The sequence below is a fragment of the Salmo salar genome, chromosome 28, assembly GCF_965601325.2.
Source record: "Salmo salar chromosome 28, fSalSal1, whole genome shotgun sequence".
Classification (NCBI taxonomy): domain Eukaryota; kingdom Metazoa; phylum Chordata; class Actinopteri; order Salmoniformes; family Salmonidae; genus Salmo; species Salmo salar.
The window spans coordinates 1,944,016-1,968,779 of record NC_138318.1 but is presented as its reverse complement, the minus strand read 5'-3'; positions in this window follow the sequence as shown (position 1 = coordinate 1,968,779).

Genomic DNA, 24,764 nt, shown 5'->3' with positions numbered 1-24,764 from the left:
TGCTGTACTGTTTAAACGCGATGAAAGGAACACTGTTGACACTTTTCAGCAAGTTGCAATCATGAAATACAGAAATAAACAGTTTTTCATAAACAAGGTCTAAATCATGTTTCATGCACTCTGTAAGTACCATTTTTGCAGTACTGCTTCATCAAGATGATAGGAACATTGTTGACACTTTTCAGCAAGTTGCAATCATGAAATACAGAAATGAAAAAATTTTCATAAACAAGGTCTAAATTATGTTTGATGCACTCTGTAAGTACCATATTGCTGTACTGTTTAAACTCGATGAATGGAACACTGTTGACACTTTAGCAAGTTGCAGTCATGAAATACATAAATAAACCGTTTTTCATAATCAAGGTCTAAATCATGTTTCATGCACTCTGTAAGTACCATTTTTGCAGTACTGCTTCATCCAGATGATAGGAACATTGTTGACACTTTTCAGCAAGTTGCAATCATGAAATACAGAAATGAAAAAATGTTCATAAACAAAGTCTAAATTATGTTTGATGCACTCTGTAAGTACGATATTGCTGTACTGTTTAAACTCGATGAACGGAACACTGTTGACACTTTTCAGCAAGTTGCAATCATGAAATACAGAAATAAACAGTTTTTCATAAACAAGGTCTAAATCATGTTTGAGTCACTCTGTAAGTACCATTTTGCTGTACTGTTTAAACTCGATGAAAGGAACACTGTTGACAATTTTCAAAAGTTGCAATCATGAAATACAGAAATAAACAGTTTTTCATAAACAAGGTCTAAATCATGTTTGATGCACTCTGTAAGTACCATATTGCTGTACTGTTTAAACTCGATGAATGGAACACTGTTGACACTTTAGCAAGTTGCAGTCATGAAATACAGAAATAAACCGTTTTTCATAATCAAGGTCTAAATCATGTTTCATGCACTCTGTAAGTACCATTTTTGCAGTACTGCTTCATCCAGATGATAGGAACATTGTTGACACTTTTAAGCAAGTTGCAATCATGAAATACAGAAATGAATTTTTTTTCATAAACCAGGTCTAAATTATGTTTGATGCACTCTGTAAGTACCATATTGCTGTACTGTTTAAACTCGATGAACGGAACACTGTTGACACTTCAGCAAGTTGCAATCATGAAATACAGAAATAAACAGTTTTTCATAAACAAGGTCTAAATCATGTTTGAGTCACTCTGTAAGTACCATATTGCTGTACTGTTTAAACTCGATGAACGGAACACTGTTGACACTTCAGCAAGTTGCAATCATGAAATACAGAAATAAACAGTTTTTCATAAACAAGGTCTAAATCATGTTTGATGCACTCTGTAAGTACCATATTGCTGTACTGTTTAAACTTGATGAAAGGAACACTGTTGACACTTTTCAGCAAGTTGCAATCATGAAATGCAGAAATAAACAGTTTTTCATAAACAAGGTCTAAATCATGTTTCAGGCCTCTGTAAGTACCATTTTTGCAGTACTGCTTCATCCAGATGATAGGAACATTGTTGACACTTTTCAGCAAGTTGCAATCATGAAATACAGAAATGAACAATTTTTCATAAACAAGGTCTAAATTATATTTGATGCACTCTGTAAGTACCATATTGCTGTACTGTTTAAACTTGATGAATGGAACACTGTTGACACTTTAGCAAGTTGCAATCATGAAATACAGAAATAAACCGTTTTTCATAATCAAGGTCTAAATCATGTTTCATGCACTCTGTAAGTACCATTTTTGCAGTACTGCTTCATCCAGATGATAGGAACATTGTTGACACTTTTCAGCAAGTTGCAATCATGAAATACAGAAATGAAAAAATTTTCATAAACAAGGTCTAAATTATGTTTGATGCACTCTGTAAGTACCATATTGCTGTACTGTTTAAACTCGATGAACGGAACACTGTTGACACTTCAGCAAGTTGCAATCATGAAATACAGAAATAAACCGTTTTTCATAATCAAGGTCTAAATCATGTTTCATGCACTCTGTAAGTACCATTTTTGCAGTACTGCTTCATCCAGATGATAGGAACATTGTTGACACTTTTCAGCAAGTTGCTATCATGAAATACAGAAATGAACAATTTTTCATAAACAAGGTCTAAATTATGTTTGATGCACTCTGTAAGTACCATATTGCTGTACTGTTTAAACTCGATGAACGGAACACTGTTGACACTTCAGCAAGCTGCAATCATGAAATACAGAAATAAACATTTTTTCATAAACAAGGTCTAAATCATGTTTGATGCACTCTGTAAGTACCATTTTGCTGTACTGTTTAAACTCGATGAACGGAACACTGTGAACAATTTTCAGAAAGTAGCAATCATGAAATACAGAAATAAACAGTTTTTCATAAACAAGGTCTAAATCATGTTTGATGCACTCTGTAAGTACCATATTGCTGTACTGTTTAAACTTGATGAAAGGAACACTGTTGACACTTTTCAGCAAGTTGCAATCATGAAATACCGAAATAAACAGATTTTCATAAAAAAGATCTAAATCATGTTTGAGTGACTCTGTAAGTACCATTTTGCTGTACTGTTTAAACTCGATGAAAGGAACACTGTTGACACTTTTCAGCAAGTTGCAATCATGAAATACAGAAATAAACAGATTTTCATAAACAAGATCTAAATCATGTTTGAGTCACTCTGTAAGTACCATTTTGCTGTACTGTTTAAACGCGATGAAAGGAACACTGTTGACACTTTTCAGCAAGTTGCAATCATGAAATACAGAAATAAACAGTTTTTCATAAACAAGGTCTAAATCATGTTTGAGTCACTCTGTAAGTACCATTTTGCTGTACTGTTTAAACTCGATGAAAGGAACACTGTTGACAATTTTCAGAAAGTTGCAATCATGAAATACAGAAATAAACAGTTTTTCATAAACAAGGTCTAAATCTTGTTTGATGCACTCTAAGTACCATATTGCTGTACTGTTTAAACTTGATGAAAGGAACACTGTTGACACTTTTCAGCAAGTTGCAATCATGAAATACAGAAATAAACAGTTTTTCATAAACAAGGTCTAAATCATGTTTCATGCACTCTGTAAGTACCATTTTTGCAGTACTGCTTCATCCAGATGATAGGAACATTGTTGACACTTTTCAGCAAGTTGCAATCATGAAATACAGAAATGAACAATTTTTCATAAACAAGGTCTAAATTATGTTTGATGCACTCTGTAAGTACCATATTGCTGTACTGTTTAAACTCGATGAACGGAACACTGTTGACACTTCAGCAAGTTGCAATCATGAAATACAGAAATGAACAATTTTTCATAAACAAGGTCTAAATTATGTTTGATGCGCTCTGTAAGTACCATATTGCTGTACTGTTTAAACTCGATGAACGTAACACTGTTGACACTTCAGCAAGTTGCAATCATGAAATACAGAAATGAACAGTTTTTCATAAACAAGGTCTAAATCATGTTTCATGCACTCTGTAAGTACCATTTTTGCTGTACTGCTTAATCGAGATGATAGGAACACTGTTGACACTTTTTAGCAAGTTGAAATGATGAAATACAGAAATAAACAGTTTTCATTAAACAAGGTCTAAACCATGTTTGAGTCACTCTGTAAGTACCATTTTGCTGTACTGTTTAAACTCGATGAACGGAACACTGTGAACAATTTTCAGAAAGTAGCAATCATGAAATACAGAAATAAACAGTTTTTCATAAACAAGGTCTAAATCATGTTTCATGCACTCTGTAAGTACCATTTTTGCTGTACTGCTTAACCCAGATGATAGGAACACTGTTGACACTTTTTAGCAAGTTGAAATTATGAAATACAGAAATAAACAGTTTTTCATAAACAAGGTCTAAATCATGTTTGAGTCACTCTGTAAGTACCATTTTGCTGTACTGTTTAAACTCGATGAAAGGAACACTGTTGACAATTTTCAGAAAGTTGCAATCATGAAATACAGAAATAAACAGTTTTTCATAAACAAGGTCTAAATCATGTTTGATGCACTCTGTAAGTACCATATTGATGTACTGTTTAAACTCGATTAATGGAACACTGTTGACACTTTAGCAAGCAGCAATCATGAAATACAGAAATAAACCGTTTTTCATAATCAAGGTCTAAATCATGTTTCATGCACTCTGTAAGTACCATTTTTGCAGTACTGCTTCATCCAGATGATAGGAACATTGTTGACACTTTTCAGCAAGTTGCAATCATGAAATACAGAAATGAAAATTTTTTCATAAACAAGGTCTAAATTATGTTTGATGCACTCTGTAAGTACCATATTGCTGTACTGTTTAAACTCGATGAATGGAACACTGTTGAGACTTTAGCAAGTTGCAATCATGAAATACAGAAATAAACCGTTTTTCATAATCAAGGTCTAAATCATGTTTCATGCACTCTGTAAGTACCATTTTTGCAGTACTGCTTCATCCAGATGATAGGAACATTGTTGACACTTTTAAGCAAGTTGCAATCATGAAATACAGAAATGAATTTTTTTTCATAAACCAGGTCTAAATTATGTTTGATGCACTCTGTAAGTACCATATTGCTGTACTGTTTAAACTCGATGAACGGAACACTGTTGACACTTCAGCAAGTTGCAATCATGAAATACAGAAATAAACAGTTTTTCATAAACAAGGTCTAAATCATGTTTGAGTCACTCTGTAAGTACCATATTGCTGTACTGTTTAAACTCGATGAACGGAACACTGTTGACACTTCAGCAAGTTGCAATCATGAAATACAGAAATAAACAGTTTTTCATAAACAAGGTCTAAATCATGTTTGATGCACTCTGTAAGTACCATATTGCTGTACTGTTTAAACTTGATGAAAGGAACACTGTTGACACTTTTCAGCAAGTTGCAATCATGAAATACAGAAATAAACAGTTTTTCATAAACAAGGTCTAAATCATGTTTCAGGCCTCTGTAAGTACCATTTTTGCAGTACTGCTTCATCCAGATGATAGGAACATTGTTGACACTTTTCAGCAAGTTGCAATCATGAAATACAGAAATGAACAATTTTTCATAAACAAGGTCTAAATTATGTTTGATGCACTCTGTAAGTACCATATTGCTGTACTGTTTAAACTTGATGAATGGAACACTGTTGACACTTTAGCAAGTTGCAATCATGAAATACAGAAATAAACCGTTTTTCATAATCAAGGTCTAAATCATGTTTCATGCACTCTGTAAGTACCATTTTTGCAGTACTGCTTCATCCAGATGATAGGAACATTGTTGACACTTTTCAGCAAGTTGCAATCATGAAATACAGAAATGAAAAAATTTTCATAAACAAGGTCTAAATTATGTTTGATGCACTCTGTAAGTACCATATTGCTGTACTGTTTAAACTCGATGAACGGAACACTGTTGACACTTCAGCAAGTTGCAATCATGAAATACAGAAATAAACCGTTTTTCATAATCAAGGTCTAAATCATGTTTCATGCACTCTGTAAGTACCATTTTTGCAGTACTGCTTCATCCAGATGATAGGAACATTGTTGACACTTTTCAGCAAGTTGCTATCATGAAATACAGAAATGAACAATTTTTCATAAACAAGGTCTAAATTATGTTTGATGCACTCTGTAAGTACCATATTGCTGTACTGTTTAAACTCGATGAACGGAACACTGTTGACACTTCAGCAAGCTGCAATCATGAAATACAGAAATAAACATTTTTTCATAAACAAGGTCTAAATCATGTTTGATGCACTCTGTAAGTACCATTTTGCTGTACTGTTTAAACTCGATGAACGGAACACTGTGAACAATTTTCAGAAAGTAGCAATCATGAAATACAGAAATAAACAGTTTTTCATAAACAAGGTCTAAATCATGTTTGATGCACTCTGTAAGTACCATATTGCTGTACTGTTTAAACTTGATGAAAGGAACACTGTTGACACTTTTCAGCAAGTTGCAATCATGAAATACCGAAATAAACAGATTTTCATAAAAAAGATCTAAATCATGTTTGAGTGACTCTGTAAGTACCATTTTGCTGTACTGTTTAAACTCGATGAAAGGAACACTGTTGACACTTTTCAGCAAGTTGCAATCATGAAATACAGAAATAAACAGATTTTCATAAACAAGATCTAAATCATGTTTGAGTCACTCTGTAAGTACCATTTTGCTGTACTGTTTAAACGCGATGAAAGGAACACTGTTGACACTTTTCAGCAAGTTGCAATCATGAAATACAGAAATAAACAGTTTTTCATAAACAAGGTCTAAATCATGTTTGAGTCACTCTGTAAGTACCATTTTGCTGTACTGTTTAAACTCGATGAAAGGAACACTGTTGACAATTTTCAGAAAGTTGCAATCATGAAATACAGAAATAAACAGTTTTTCATAAACAAGGTCTAAATCTTGTTTGATGCACTCTAAGTACCATATTGCTGTACTGTTTAAACTTGATGAAAGGAACACTGTTGACACTTTTCAGCAAGTTGCAATCATGAAATACAGAAATAAACAGTTTTTCATAAACAAGGTCTAAATCATGTTTCATGCACTCTGTAAGTACCATTTTTGCAGTACTGCTTCATCCAGATGATAGGAACATTGTTGACACTTTTCAGCAAGTTGCAATCATGAAATACAGAAATGAACAATTTTTCATAAACAAGGTCTAAATTATGTTTGATGCACTCTGTAAGTACCATATTGCTGTACTGTTTAAACTCGATGAACGGAACACTGTTGACACTTCAGCAAGTTGCAATCATGAAATACAGAAATGAACAATTTTTCATAAACAAGGTCTAAATTATGTTTGATGCGCTCTGTAAGTACCATATTGCTGTACTGTTTAAACTCGATGAACGTAACACTGTTGACACTTCAGCAAGTTGCAATCATGAAATACAGAAATGAACAGTTTTTCATAAACAAGGTCTAAATCATGTTTCATGCACTCTGTAAGTACCATTTTTGCTGTACTGCTTAATCGAGATGATAGGAACACTGTTGACACTTTTTAGCAAGTTGAAATGATGAAATACAGAAATAAACAGTTTTCATTAAACAAGGTCTAAATCATGTTTGAGTCACTCTGTAAGTACCATTTTGCTGTACTGTTTAAACTCGATGAACGGAACACTGTGAACAATTTTCAGAAAGTAGCAATCATGAAATACAGAAATAAACAGTTTTTCATAAACAAGGTCTAAATCATGTTTCATGCACTCTGTAAGTACCATTTTTGCTGTACTGCTTAACCCAGATGATAGGAACACTGTTGACACTTTTTAGCAAGTTGAAATTATGAAATACAGAAATAAACAGTTTTTCATAAACAAGGTCTAAATCATGTTTGAGTCACTCTGTAAGTACCATTTTGCTGTACTGTTTAAACTCGATGAAAGGAACACTGTTGACAATTTTCAGAAAGTTGCAATCATGAAATACAGAAATAAACAGTTTTTCATAAACAAGGTCTAAATCATGTTTGATGCACTCTGTAAGTACCATATTGATGTACTGTTTAAACTCGATTAATGGAACACTGTTGACACTTTAGCAAGCAGCAATCATGAAATACAGAAATAAACCGTTTTTCATAATCAAGGTCTAAATCATGTTTCATGCACTCTGTAAGTACCATTTTTGCAGTACTGCTTCATCCAGATGATAGGAACATTGTTGACACTTTTCAGCAAGTTGCAATCATGAAATACAGAAATGAAAAATTTTTCATAAACAAGGTCTAAATTATGTTTGATGCACTCTGTAAGTACCATATTGCTGTACTGTTTAAACTCGATGAATGGAACACTGTTGAGACTTTAGCAAGTTGCAATCATGAAATACAGAAATAAACCGTTTTTCATAATCAAGGTAAAATCATGTTTCATGCACTCTGTAAGTACCATTTTTGCAGTACTGATTCATCCAGATGATAGGAACATTGTTGACACTTTTCAGCAAGTTGCAATCATGAAATACAGAAATGAAAATTTTTTCATAAACAAGGTCTAAATTATGTTTGATGCACTCTGTAAGTACCATATTGCTGTACTGTTTAAACTCGATGAACGGAACACTGTTGACACTACAGCAAGTTGCAATCATGAAATACAGAAATAAACATTTTTTCATAAACAAGGTCTAAATCATGTTTGATGCAGTCTGTAAGTACCATTTTGCTGTACTGTTTAAACTCGATGAACGGAACACTGTGAACAATTTTCAGAAAGTAGCAATCATGAAATACAGAAATAAACAGATTTTCATAAACAAGATCTAAATCATGTTTGAGTCACTCTGTAAGTACCATTTTGCTGTACTGTTTAAACTCGATGAAAGGAACACTGTTGACACTTTTCAGCAAGTTGCAATCATGAAATACAGAAATAAACAGATTTTCATAAACAAGATCTAAATCATGTTTGAGTCACTCTGTAAGTACCATTTTGCTGTACTGTTTAAACTTGATGAAAGGAACACTGTTGACACTTTTCAGCAAGTTGCAATCATGAAATACAGAAATAAACAGTTTTTCATAAACAAGGTCTAAATCATGTTTGAGTCACTCTGTATGTACCATATTGCTGTACTGTTTAAACTTGATGAAAGGAACACTGTTGACACTTTTCAGCAAGTTGCAATCATGAAATACAGAAATAAACAGATTTTCATAAACAAGATCTAAATCATGTTTGAGTCACTCTGTAAGTACCATTTTGCTGTACTGTTTAAACTCGATGAAAGGAACACTGTTGACACTTTTCAGCAAGTTGCAATCATGAAATACAGAAATAAACAGATTTTCATAAACAAGATCTAAATCATGTTTGAGTCACTCTGTAAGTACCATTTTGCTGTACTGTTTAAACGCGATGAAAGGAACACTGTTGACACTTTTCAGCAAGTTGCAATCATGAAATACAGAAATAAACAGTTTTTCATAAACAAGGTCTAAATCATGTTTGAGTCACTCTGTAAGTACCATTTTGCTGTACTGTTTAAACTCGATGAAAGGAACACTGTTGACAATTTAGCAAGTTGCAATCATGAAATACAGAAATAAACCGTTTTTCATAATCAAGGTCTAAATCATGTTTCATGCACTCTGTAAGTACCATTTTTGCAGTACTGCTTCATCCAGATGATAGGAACATTGTTGACACTTTTCAGCAAGTTGCAATCATGAAATACAGAAATGAACAATTTTTCATAAACAAGGTCTAAATTATGTTTGATGCACTCTGTAAGTACCATATTGCTGTACTGTTTAAACTCGATGAACGGAACACTGTTGACACTTCAGCAAGTTGCAATCATGAAATACAGAAATAAACCGTTTTTCATAATCAAGTTCTAAATCATGTTTCATGAACTCTGTAAGTCCCATTTTTGCAGTACTGCTTCATCCAGATGATAGGAACATTGTTGACACTTTTCAGCAAGTTGCAATCATGAAATACAGAAATAAACAGTTTTTCATAAACAAGGTCTAAATCATGTTTGATGCACTCTGTAAGTACCATTTTGCTGTACTGTTTAAACTCGATGAACGGAACACTGTGAACAATTTTCAGAAAGTAGCAATCATGAAATACAGAAATAAACAGTTTTTCATAAACAAGGTCTAAATCATGTTTGATGCACTCTGTAAGTACCATTTTGCTGTACTGTTTAAACTCGATGAAAGGAACACTGTTGACACTTTTCAGCAAGTTGCAATCATGAAATACAGAAATAAACAGTTTTTCATAAACAAGGTCTAAATCATGTTTGAGTCATTCTGTAAGTACCATTTTGCTGTACTGTTTAAACTCAATGAACGGAACACTGTTGACAATTTTCAGAAAGTTGCAATCATGAAATACAGAAATAAACAGTTTTTCATAAACAAGGTCTAAATCATGTTTCATGCACTCTGTAAGTACCATTTTTGCTGTACTGCTTAATCCAGATGATAGGAACACTGTTGACACTTTTTAGCAAGTTGAAATTATGAAATACAGAAATAAACAGTTTTTCATAAACAAGGTCTAAATCATGTTTGAGTCACTCTGTAAGTACCATTTTGCTGTACTGTTTAAACTCGATGAACGGAACACTGTTGACAATTTTCAGAAAGTTGCAATCATGAAATACAGAAATAAACAGTTTTTCATAAACAAGGTCTAAATCATGTTTGATGCACTCTGTAAGTACCATATTACTGTACTGTTTAAACTTGATGAAAGGAACACTGTTGACACTTTTCAGCAAGTTGCAATCATGAAATACAGAAATAAACAGTTTTTCATAAACAAGGTCTAAATCATGTTTGAGTCACTCTGTAAGTACTATTTTGCTGTACTGTTTAAACTCGATGAAAGGAACACTGTTGACACTTTTCAGCAAGTTGCAATCATGAAATACAGAAATAAACAGATTTTCATAAAGAAGATCTAAATCATGTTTGAGTCACTCTGTAAGTACCATTTTGCTGTACTGTTTAAACGCGATGAAAGGAACACTGTTGACACTTTTCAGCAAGTTGCAATCATGAAATACAGAAATAAACAGTTTTTCATAAACAAGGTCTAAATCATGTTTGAGTCACTCTGTAAGTACCATTTTGCTGTAGTGTTTAAACTCGAAGAAAGGAACACTGTTGACAATTTTCAGAAAGTTGCAATCATGAAATACAGAAATAAACAGTTTTTCATAAACAAGGTCTAAATCATGTTTGATGCACTCTAAGTACCATATTGCTGTACTGTTTAAACTTGATGAAAGGAACACTGTTGACACTTTTCAGCAAGTTGCAATCATGAAATACAGAAATAAACAGTTTTTCATAAACAAGGTCTAAATCATGTTTCATGCACTCTGTAAGTACCATTTTTGCAGTACTGCTTCATCCAGATGATAGGAACATTGTTGACACTTTTCAGCAAGTTGCAATCATGAAATACAGAAATGAACAATTTTTCATAAACAAGGTCTAAATTATGTTTGATGCACTCTGTAAGTACCATATTGCTGTACTGTTTAAACTCGATGAATGGAACACTGTTGACACTTTAGCAAGTTGCAATCATGAAATACAGAAATAAACCGTTTTTCATAATCAAGGTCTAAATCATGTTTCATGCACTCTGTAAGTACCATTTTTGCAGTACTGCTTCATCCAGATGATAGGAACATTGTTGACACTTTTCAGCAAGTTGCAATCATGAAATACAGAAATGAAAAAATTTTCATAAACAAGGTCTAAATTATGTTTGATGCACTCTGTAAGTACCATATTGCTGTACTGTTTAAACTCGATGAACGGAACACTGTTGACACTTCAGCAAGTTGCAATCATGAAATACAGAAATGAACAGTTTTTCATAAACAAGGTCTAAATCATGTTTCATGCACTCTGTAAGTACCATTTTTGCTGTACTGCTTAATCGAGATGATAGGAACACTGTTGACACTTTTTAGCAAGTTGAAATGATGAAATACAGAAATAAACAGTTTTTCATAAACAAGGTCTAAATCATGTTTGAGTCACTCTGTAAGTACCATTTTGCTGTACTGTTAAAACACGATGAAAGGAACACTGTTGACAATTTTCAGAAAGTTGCAATCATGAAATACAGAAATAAACAGTTTTTCATAAACAAGGTCTAAATCATGTTTGATGCACTCTGTAAGTACCATTTTGCTGTACTGTTTAAACTCGATGAAAGGAACACTGTTGACACTTTTCAGCAAGTTGCAATCATGAAATACAGAAATAAACAGTTTTTCATAAACAAGGTCTAAATCATGTTTGAGTCACTCTGTAAGTACCATTTTGCTGCACTGTTTAAACTCAATGAACGGAACACTGTTGACAATTTTCAGAAAGTTGCAATCATGAAATACAGAAATAAACAGTTTTTCATAAACAAGGTCTAAATCATGTTTCATGCACTCTGTAAGTACCATTTTTGCTGTACTGCTTAATCCAGATGATAGGAACACTGTTGACACTTTTTAGCAAGTTGAAATTATGAAATACAGAAATAAACAGTTTTTCATAAACAAGGTCTAAATCATGTTTGAGTCACTCTGTAAGTACCATTTTGCTGTACTGTTTAAACTCGATGAAAGGAACACTGTTGACAATTTTCAGAAAGTTGCAATCATGAAATACAGAAATAAACAGTTTTTCATAAACAAGGTCTAAATCATGTTTGATGCACTCTGTAAGTACCATATTACTGTACTGTTTAAACTTGATGAAAGGAACACTGTTGACACTTTTCAGCAAGTTGCAATCATGAAATACAGAAATAAACCGTTTTTCATAATCAAGGTCTAAATCATGTTTCATGCACTCTGTAAGTACCATTTTTGCAGTACTGCTTCATCCAGATGATAGGAACATTGTTGACACTTTTCAGCAAGTTGCAATCATGAAATACAGAAATGAAAAAATTTTCATAAACAAGGTCTAAATTATGTTTGATGCACTCTGTAAGTACCATATTGCTGTACTGTTTAAACTCGATAAACGGAACACTGTTGACACTTCAGCAAGTTGCAATCATGAAATACAGAAATAAACAGTTTTTCATAAACAAGGTCTAAATCATGTTTGATGCACTCTAAGTACCATTTTGCTGTACTGTTTAAACTCGATGAACGGAACACTGTGAACAATTTTCAGAAAGTAGCAATCATGAAATACAGAAATAAACAGTTTTACATGAACAAGGTCTAAATCATGTTTGATGCACTCTGTAAGTACCATTTTGCTGTACTGTTTAAACTCGATGAAAGGAACACTGTTGACACTTTTCAGCAAGTTGCAATCATGAAATACAGAAATAAACAGTTTTTCATGAACAAGGTCTAAATCATGTTTGAGTCACTCTGTAAGTACCATTTTGCTGCACTGTTTAAACTCAATGAACAGAACACTGTTGACAATTTTCAGAAAGTTGCAATCATGAAATACAGAAATAAACAGTTTTTCATAAACAAGGTCTAAATCATGTTTGATGCACTCTGTAAGTACCATATTACTGTACTGTTTAAACTTGATGAAAGGAACACTGTTGACACTTTTCAGCAAGTTGCAATCATGAAATACAGAAATAAACAGTTTTTCATAAACAAGGTCTAAATCATGTTTGAGTCACTCTGTAAGTACCATTTTGCTGTACTGTTTAAACGCGATGAAAGGAACACTGTTGACACTTTTCAGCAAGTTGCAATCATGAAATACAGAAATAAACAGATTTTCATAAACAAGATCTAAATCATGTTTGAGTCATTCTGTAAGTACCATTTTTCTGTACTGTTTAAACGCGATGAAAGGAACACTGTTGTAACTTTTCAGCAAGTTGCAATCATGAAATACAGAAATAAACAGTTTTTCATAAACAAGGTCTAAATCATGTTTCATGCACTCTGTAAGTACCATTTTTGCAGTACTGCTTCATCCAGATGATAGTAACATTGTTGACACTTTTCAGCAAGTTGCAATCATGAAATACAGAAATGAACAATTTTTCATAAACAAGGTCTAAATTATGTTTGATATGCACTCTGTAAGTACCATATTGCTGTACTGTTTAAACTCGATGAACGGAACACTGTTGACACTTCAGCAAGTTGCAATCATGAAATACAGAAATAAACCGTTTTTCATAATCAAGTTCTAAATCATGTTTCATGAACTCTGTAAAACCCATTTTTGCAGTACTGCTTCATCCAGATGATAGGAACATTGTTGACAATTTTTAGCAAGTTGCAATCATGAAATACAGAAATGAACAATTTTTCATAAACAAGGTCTAAATCATGTTTGAGTCACTCTGTAAGTACCATTTTGCTGTACTGTTTAAACTCGATGACAGGAACACTGTTGACAATTTTCAGAAAGTTGCAATCATGAAATACAGAAATAAACAGTTTTTCATAAACAAGGTCTAAATCATGTTTGATGCACTCTGTAAGTATCATATTACTGTACTGTTTGAACTTGATGAAAGGAACACTGTTGACACTTTTCAGCAAGTTGCAATCATGAAATACAGAAATAAACAGTTTTTCATAAACAAGGTCTAAATCATGTTTGAGTCACTCTGTAAGTACCATTTTGCTGTACTGTTTAAACGCGATGAAAGGAACACTGTTGACACTTTTCAGCAAGTTGCAATCATGAAATACAGAAATAAACATATTTTCATAAACAAGATCTAAATCATGTTTGAGTCACTCTGTAAGTACCATTTTTCTGTACTGTTTAAACGCGATGAAAGGAACACTGTTGTAACTTTTCAGCAAGTTGCAATCATGAAATACAGAAATAAACAGTTTTTCATAAACAAGGTCTAAATCATGTTTGAGTCACTCTCTAAGTACCATTTTGCTGTAATGTTTAAACTCGATGAAAGGAACACTGTTGACACTTTTCAGCAAGTTGCAATCATGAAATACAGAAATAAACAGTTTTTCATAAACAAGGTCTAAATCATGTTTCATGCACTCTGTAAGTACCATTTTTGCTGTACTGCTTCATCCAGATGATAGGAACATTGTTGACACTTTTCAGCAAGTTGCAATCATGAAATACAGAAATGAAAAAATTTTCATAAACAAGGTCTAAATTATGTTTGATGCACTCTGTAAGTACCATATTGCTGTACTGTTTAAACTCGATGAACGGAACACTGTTGACACTTCAGCAAGTTGCAATCATGAAATACAGAAATAAACAGTTTTTCATAAACAAGGTCTAAATCATGTTTGATGCACTCTGTAAGTACCATTTTGCTGTACTGTTTAAACTCGATGAAAGGAACACTGTGAACAATTTTCAGAAAGTAGCAATCATGAAATACAGAAATAAACAGTTTTTCATAAACAAGGTCTAAATCATGTTTGATGCACTCTGTAAGTACCATATTGCTGTACTGTTTAAACTTGATGAAAGGAACACTGTTGACACTTTTCAGCAAGTTGCAATCATGAAATATCGAAATAAACAGATTTTCATGAACAAGATCTAAATCATGTTTGAGTCACTCTGTAAGTACCATTTTGCTGTACTGTTTAAACGCGATGAAAGGAACACTGTTGACACTTTTCAGCAAGTTGCAATCATGAAATACAGAAATAAACAGATTTTCATAAACAAGATCTAAATCATGTTTGAGTCACTCTGTAAGTACCATTTTGCTGTACTGTTTAAACGCGATGAAAGGAACACTGTTGACACTTTTCAGCAAGTTGCAATCATGAAATACAGAAATAAACAGTTTTTCATAATCAAGTACTAAATCATGTTTCATGAACTCTGTAAGTCCCATTTTTGCAGTACTGCTTCATCCAGATGATAGGAACATTGTTGACACTTTTCAGCAAGTTGCAATCATGAAACACAGAAATAAACAGTTTTTCATAAACAAGGTCTAAATCATGTTTCATGCACTCTGTAACTACCATTTTTGCTGTACTGCTTAATCGAGATGATAGGAACACTGTTGACACTTTTTAGCAAGTTGAAATGATGAAATACAGAAATAAACAGTTTTTCATAAACAAGGTCTAAATCATGTTTGAGTCACTCTGTAAGTACCATTTTGCTGTACTGTTTAAACTCGATGAAAGGAACACTGTTGACAATTTTCAGAAAGTTGCAATCATGAAATACAGAAATAAACAGTTTTTCATAAACAAGGTCTAAATCATGTTTGATACACTCTGTAAGTACCATTTTGCTGTACTGTTTAAACTCGATGAACGGAACACTGTGAACAATTTTCAGAAAGTAGCAATCATGAAATACAGAAATAAACAGTTTTTCATAAACAAGGTCTAAATCATGTTTGATGCACTCTGTAAGTACCATTTTGCTGTACTGTTTAAACTCGATGAAAGGAACACTGTTGACACTTTTCAGCAAGTTGCAATCATGAAATACAGAAATAAACAGTTTTTCATAAACAAGGTCTAAATCATGTTTGAGTCACTCTGTAAGTACCATTTTGCTGTACTGTTTAAACTCAATGAAAGGAACACTGTTGACAATTTTCAGAAAGTTGCAATCATGAAATACAGAAATAAACAGTTTTTCATAAACAAGGTCTAAATCATGTTTCATGCACTCTGTAAGTACCATTTTTGCTGTACTGTTTAAACGCGATGAAAGGAACGCTGTTGTAACTTTTCAGCAAGTTGCAATCATGAAATACAGAAATAAACAGTTTTTCATAAACAAGGTCTAAATCATGTTTGAGTCACTCTGTAAGTACCATATTGCTGTACTGTTTAAACTTGATGAAAGGAACACTGTTGACACTTTTCAGCAAGTTGCAATCATGAAATACAGAAATAAACAGTTTTTCATAAACAAGGTCTAAATCATGTTTGAGTCACTCTCTAAGTACCATTTTGCTGTAATGTTTAAACTCGATGAAAGGAACACTGTTGACACTTTTCAGCAAGTTGCAATCATGAAATACAGAAATAAACAGTTTTTCATAAACAAGGTCTAAATCATGTTTCATGCACTCTGTAAGTACCATTTTTGCTGTACTGCTTCATCCAGATGATAGGAACATTGTTGACACTTTTCAGCAAGTTGCAATCATGAAATACAGAAATGAAAAATTTTTCATAAACAAGGTCTAAATTATGTTTGATGCACTCTGTAAGTACCATATTGCTGTACTGTTTAAACTCGATGAACGGAACACTGTTGACACTTTTCAGCAAGTTGCAATCATGAAATATCGAAATAAACAGATTTTCATGAACAAGATCTAAATCATGTTTGAGTCACTCTGTAAGTACCATTTTGCTGTACTGTTTAAACGCGATGAAAGGAACACTGTTGACACTTTTCAGCAAGTTGCAATCATGAAATACAGAAATAAACAGATTTTCATAAACAAGATCTAAATCATGTTTGAGTCACTCTGTAAGTACCATTTTGCTGTACTGTTTAAACGCGATGAAAGGAACACTGTTGACACTTTTCAGCAAGTTGCAATCATGAAATACAGAAATAAACAGTTTTTCATAATCAAGTACTAAATCATGTTTCATGAACTCTGTAAGTCCCATTTTTGCAGTACTGCTTCATCCAGATGATAGGAACATTGTTGACACTTTTCAGCAAGTTGCAATCATGAAACACAGAAATAAACAGTTTTTCATAAACAAGGTCTAAATCATGTTTCATGCACTCTGTAACTACCATTTTTGCTGTACTGCTTAATCGAGATGATAGGAACACTGTTGACACTTTTTAGCAAGTTGAAATGATGAAATACAGAAATAAACAGTTTTTCATAAACAAGGTCTAAATCATGTTTGAGTCACTCTGTAAGTACCATTTTGCTGTACTGTTTAAACTCGATGAAAGGAACACTGTTGACAATTTTCAGAAAGTTGCAATCATGAAATACAGAAATAAACAGTTTTTCATAAACAAGGTCTAAATCATGTTTGATACACTCTGTAAGTACCATTTTGCTGTACTGTTTAAACTCGATGAACGGAACACTGTGAACAATTTTCAGAAAGTAGCAATCATGAAATACAGAAATAAACAGTTTTTCATAAACAAGGTCTAAATCATGTTTGATGCACTCTGTAAGTACCATTTTGCTGTACTGTTTAAACTCGATGAAAGGAACACTGTTGACACTTTTCAGCAAGTTGCAATCATGAAATACAGAAATAAACAGTTTTTCATAAACAAGGTCTAAATCATGTTTGAGTCACTCTGTAAGTACCATTTTGCTGTACTGTTTAAACTCAATGAACGGAACACTGTTGACAATTTTCAGAAAGTTGCAATCATGAAATACAGAAATAAACAGTTTTTCATAAACAAGGTCTAAATCATGTTTCATGCACTCTGTAAGTACCATTTTTGCTGTACTGTTTAAACGCGATGAAAGGAACGCTGTTGTAACTTTTCAGCAAGTTGCAATCATGAAATACAGAAATAAACAGTTTTTCATAAACAAGGTCTAAATCATGTTTGAGTCACTCTGTAAGTACCATATTGCTGTACTGTTTAAACTTGATGAAAGGAACACTGTTGACACTTTTCAGCAAGTTGCAATCATGAAATACAGAAATAAACAGTTTTTCATAAACAAGGTCTAAATCATGTTTCATGCACTCTGTAAGTACCATTTTTGCAGTACTGCTTCATCCAGATGATAGGAACATTGTTGACACTTTTCAGCAAGTTGCAATCATGAAATACAGAAATGAACAATTTTTCATAAACAAGGTCTAAATTATGTTTGATGCACTCTGTAAGTACCATATTGCTGTACTGTTTAAACTCGATGAACGGAACACTGTTGACACTTCAGCAAGTTGCAATCATGAAATACAGAAATAAACAGTTTTTCATAAACAAGGTCTAAATCATGTTTGATGCACTCTGTAAGTACCATTTTGCTGTACTGTTTAAACTCGATGAACGGAACACTGTGAACAATTTTCAGAAAGTAGCAATCATGAAATACAGAAATAAACAGTTTTTCATAAACAAGGTCTAAATCATGTTTGATGCACTCTGTAAGTACCATATTGCTGTACTGTTTAAACTTGATGAAAGGAACACTGTTGACACTTTTCAGCAAGTTGCAATCATGAAATACCGAAATAAACAGATTTTCATAAACAAGATCTAAATCATGTTTGAGTCACTCTGTAAGTACCATATTGCTGTACTGTTTAAACTTGATGAAAGGAACACTGTTGACACTTTTCAGCAAGTTGCAATCATGAAATACCGAAATAAACAGATTTTCATAAACAAGATCTAAATCATGTTTGAGTCACTCTGTAAGTACCATTTTGCTGTACTGTTTAAACGCGATGAAAGGAACACTGTTGACACTTTTCAGCAAGTTGCAATCATGAAATACAGAAATAAACAGATTTTCATGAACAAAATCTAAATCATGTTTGAGTCACTCTGTAAGTACCATTTTGCTGTACTGTTTAAACGCGATGAAAGGAACACTGTTGACACTTTTCAGCAAGTTGCAATCATGAAATACAGAAATAAACAGTTTTTCATAAACAAGGTCTAAATCATGTTTGATGCACTCTGTAAGTACCATTTTGCTGTACTGTTTGAACTCGATGAACGGAACACTGTGAACAATTTTCAGAAAGTAGCAATCATGAAATACAGAAATAAACAGTTTTTCATAAACAAGGTCTAAATCATGTTTGATGCACTCTGTAAGTACCATATTGCTGTACTGTTTAAACTTGATGAAAGGAACACTGTTGACACTTTTCAGCAAGTTGCAATCATGAAATACCGAAATAAACAGATTTTCATAAACAAGATCTAAATCATGTTTGAGTCACTCTGTAAGTACCATATTGCTGTACTGTTTAAACTTGATGAAAGGAACACTGTTGACACTTTTCAGCAAGTTGCAATCATGAAATACCGAAATAAACAGATTTTCATAAACAAGATCTAAATCATGTTTGAGTCACTCTGTAAGTACCATTTTGCTGTACTGTTTAAACGCGATGAAAGGAACACTGTTGACACTTTTCAGCAAGTTGCAATCATGAAATACAGAAATAAACAGTTTTTCATAAACAAGGTCTAAATCATGTTTCATGCACTCTGTAAGTACCATTTTTGCTGTACTGTTTAAACGCGATGAAAGGAACGCTGTTGTAACTTTTCAGCAAGTTGCAATCATGAAATACAGAAATAAACAGTTTTTCATAAACAAGGTCTAAATCATGTTTGATGTACTCTGTAAGTACCATATTGCTGTACTGTTTAAACTTGATGAAAGGAACACTGTTGACACTTTTCAGCAAGTTGCAATCATGAAATACAGAAATAAACAGTTTTTCATAAACAAGGTCTAAATCATGTTTCATGCACTCTGTAAGTACCATTTTTGCAGTACTGCTTCATCCAGATGATAGGAACATTGTTGACACTTTTCAGCAAGTTGCAATCATGAAATACAGAAATGAACAATTTTTCATAAACAAGGTCTAAATTATGTTTGATGCACTCTGTAAGTACCATATTGCTGTACTGTTTAAACTCGATGAACGGAACACTGTTGACACTTCAGCAAGTTGCAATCATGAAATACAGAAATAAACAGTTTTTCATAAACAAGGTCTAAATCATGTTTGATGCACTCTGTAAGTACCATTTTGCTGTACTGTTTAAACTCGATGAACGGAACACTGTGAACAATTTTCAGAAAGTAGCAATCATGAAATACAGAAATAAACAGTTTTTCATAAACAAGGTCTAAATCATGTTTGATGCACTCTGTAAGTACCATATTGCTGTACTGTTTAAACTTGATGAAAGGAACACTGTTGACACTTTTCAGCAAGTTGCAATCATGAAATACCGAAATAAACAGATTTTCATAAACAAGATCTAAATCATGTTTGAGTCACTCTGTAAGTACCATTTTGCTGTACTGTTTAAACGCGATGAAAGGAACACTGTTGACACTTTTCAGCAAGTTGCAATCATGAAATACAGAAATAAACAGATTTTCATGAACAAAATCTAAATCATGTTTGAGTCACTCTGTAAGTACCATTTTGCTGTACTGTTTAAACGCGATGAAAGGAACACTGTTGACACTTTTCAGCAAGTTGCAATCATGAAATACAGAAATAAACAGTTTTTCATAAACAAGGTCTAAATCATGTTTGATGCACTCTGTAAGTACCATTTTGCTGTACTGTTTGAACTCGATGAACGGAACACTGTGAACAATTTTCAGAAAGTAGCAATCATGAAATACAGAAATAAACAGTTTTTCATAAACAAGGTCTAAATCATGTTTGATGCACTCTGTAAGTACCATATTGCTGTACTGTTTAAACTTGATGAAAGGAACACTGTTGACACTTTTCAGCAAGTTGCAATCATGAAATACCGAAATAAACAGATTTTCATAAACAAGATCTAAATCATGTTTGAGTCACTCTGTAAGTACCATATTGCTGTACTGTTTAAACTTGATGAAAGGAACACTGTTGACACTTTTCAGCAAGTTGCAATCATGAAATACCGAAATAAACAGATTTTCATAAACAAGATCTAAATCATGTTTGAGTCACTCTGTAAGTACCATTTTGCTGTACTGTTTAAACGCGATGAAAGGAACACTGTTGACACTTTTCAGCAAGTTGCAATCATGAAATACAGAAATAAACAGTTTTTCATAAACAAGGTCTAAATCATGTTTGAGTCACTCTGTAAGTACCATTTTGATGTACTGTTTAAACTCGATGAAAGGAACACTGTTGACACTTTTCAGCAAGTTGCAATCATGAAATACAGAAATAAACAGTTTTTCATAAACAAGGTCTAAATCATGTTTGATGCACTCTGTAAGTACCATATTGCTGTACTGTTTAAACTTGATGAAAGGAACACTGTTGACACTTTTCAGCAAGTTGCAATCATGAAATACCGAAATAAACAGATTTTCATAAACAAGATCTAAATCATGTTTGAGTCACTCTATAAGTACCATTTTGCTGTACTGTTTAAACGCGATGAAAGGAACACTGTTGACACTTTTCAGCAAGTTGCAATCATGAAATACAGAAATAAACAGATTTTCATAAACAAGGTCTAAATCATGTTTGATGCACTCTGTAAGTACCATATTGCTGTACTGTTTAAACTTGATGAAAGGAACACTGTTGACACTTTTCAGCAAGTTGCAATCATGAAATACCGAAATAAACAGATTTTCATAAACAAGATCTAAATCATGTTTGAGTCACTCTGTAAGTACCATTTTGCTGTACTGTTTAAACGCGATGAAAGGAACACTGTTGACACTTTTCAGCAAGTTGCAATCATGAAATACAGAAATAAACAGATTTTCATAAACAAAATCAAATCATGTTTGAGTCACTCTGTAAGTACCATTTTGCTGTACTGTTTAAACGCGATGAAAGGAACACTGTTGACACTTTTCAGCAAGTTGCAATCATGAAATACAGAAATAAACAGTTTTTCATAAACAAGGTCTAAATCATGTTTGAGTCACTCTGTAAGTACCATTTGCTGTACTGTTTAAACTCGATGAACGGAACACTGTCGACACTTAAGCAAGATGCAATCATGAAATACAGAAATAAACAGTTTTTCATAAACAAGGTCTAAATCATGTTTGATGCACTCTGTAAGTACCATTTTGCTGTACTGTTTGAACTCGATGAACGGAACACTGTGAACAATTTTCAGAAAGTAGCAATCATGAAATACAGAAATAAACAGTTTTTCATAAACAAGGTCTAAATCATGTTTGATGCACTCTGTAAGTACCATATTGCTGTACTGTTTAAACTTGATGAAAGGAACACTGTTGACACTTTTCAGCAAGTTGCAATCATGAAATACCGAAATAAACAGATTTTCATAAACAAGATCTAAATCATGTTTGAGTCACTCTGTAAGTACCATATTGCTGTACTGTTTAAACTTGATGAAAGGAACACTGTTGACACTTTTCAGCAAGTTGCAATCATGAAATACCGAAATAAACAGATTTTCATAAACAAGATCTAAATCATGTTTGAGTCACTCTGTAAGTACCATTTTGCTGTACTGTTTAAACGCGATGAAAGGAACACTGTTGACACTTTTCAGCAAGTTGCAATCATGAAATACAGAAATAAAAAGTTTTTCATAAACAAGGCCTAAATCATGTTTGAGTCACTCTGTAAGTACCATTTTGCTGTACTGTTTAAACTCGATGAAAGGAACACTGTTGACACTTTTCAGCAAGTTGCAATCATGAAATACAGAAATAAACAGTTTTTCATAAACAAGGTCTAAATCATGTTTGAGTCACTCTGTAAGTACCATTTTGCTGTACTGTTTAAACTCGATGAACGGAACACTGTTGACACTTCAGCAAGATGCAATCATGAAATACAGAAATAAACAGTTTTTCATAAACAAGGTCTAAATCATGTTTGAGTCACTCTGTAAGTACCATTTTGCTGTACTGTTTAAACTCGATGAAAGGAACACTGTTGACAATTTTCAGAAAGTTGCAATCATGAAATACAGAAATAAACAGTTTTTCATAAACAAGGTCTAAATCATGTTTGATACACTCTGTAAGTACCATTTTGCTGTACTGTTTAAACTCGATGAACGGAACACTGTGAACAATTTTCAGAAAGTAGCAATCATGAAATACAGAAATAAACAGTTTTTCATAAACAAGGTCTAAATCATGTTTGATGCACTCTGTAAGTACCATTTTGCTGTACTGTTTAAACTCGATGAAAGGAACACTGTTGACACTTTTCAGCAAGTTGCAATCATGAAATACAGAAATAAACAGTTTTTCATAAACAAGGTCTAAATCATGTTTGAGTCACTCTGTAAGTACCATTTTGCTGTACTGTTTAAACTCAATGAACGGAACACTGTTGACAATTTTCAGAAAGTTGCAATCATGAAATACAGAAATAAACAGTTTTTCATAAACAAGGTCTAAATCATGTTTGATGTACTCTGTAAGTACCATATTGCTGTACTGTTTAAACTTGATGAAAGGAACACTGTTGACACTTTTCAGCAAGTTGCAATCATGAAATACAGAAATAAACAGTTTTTCATAAACAAGGTCTAAATCATGTTTCATGCACTCTGTAAGTACCATTTTTGCAGTACTGCTTCATCCAGATGATAGGAACATTGTTGACACTTTTCAGCAAGTTGCAATCATGAAATACAGAAATGAACAATTTTTCATAAACAAGGTCTAAATTATGTTTGATGCACTATGTAAGTACCATATTGCTGTACTGTTTAAACTCGATGAACGGAACACTGTTGACACTTCAGCAAGTTGCAATCATGAAATACAGAAATAAACAGTTTTTCATAAACAAGGTCTAAATCATGTTTGATGCACTCTGTAAGTACCATTTTGCTGTACTGTTTAAACTCGATGAACGGAACACTGTGAACAATTTTCAGAAAGTAGCAATCATGAAATACAGAAATAAACAGTTTTTCATAAACAAGGTCTAAATCATGTTTGATGCACTCTGTAAGTACCATATTGCTGTACTGTTTAAACTTGATGAAAGGAACACTGTTGACACTTTTCAGCAAGTTGCAATCATGAAATACCGAAATAAACAGATTTTCATAAACAAGATCTAAATCATGTTTGAGTCACTCTGTAAGTACCATATTGCTGTACTGTTTAAACTTGATGAAAGGAACACTGTTGACACTTTTCAGCAAGTTGCAATCATGAAATAACGAAATAAACAGATTTTCATAAACAAGATCTAAATCATGTTTGAGTCACTCTGTAAGTACCATTTTGCTGTACTGTTTAAACGCGATGAAAGGAACACTGTTGACACTTTTCAGCAAGTTGCAATCATGAAATACAGAAATAAACAGATTTTCATGAACAAAATCTAAATCATGTTTGAGTCACTCTGTAAGTACCATTTTGCTGTACTGTTTAAACGCGATGAAAGGAACACTGTTGACACTTTTCAGCAAGTTGCAATCATGAAATACAGAAATAAACAGTTTTTCATAAACAAGGTCTAAATCATGTTTGATGCACTCTGTAAGTACCATTTTGCTGTACTGTTTGAACTCGATGAACGGAACACTGTGAACAATTTTCAGAAAGTAGCAATCATGAAATACAGAAATAAACAGTTTTTCATAAACAA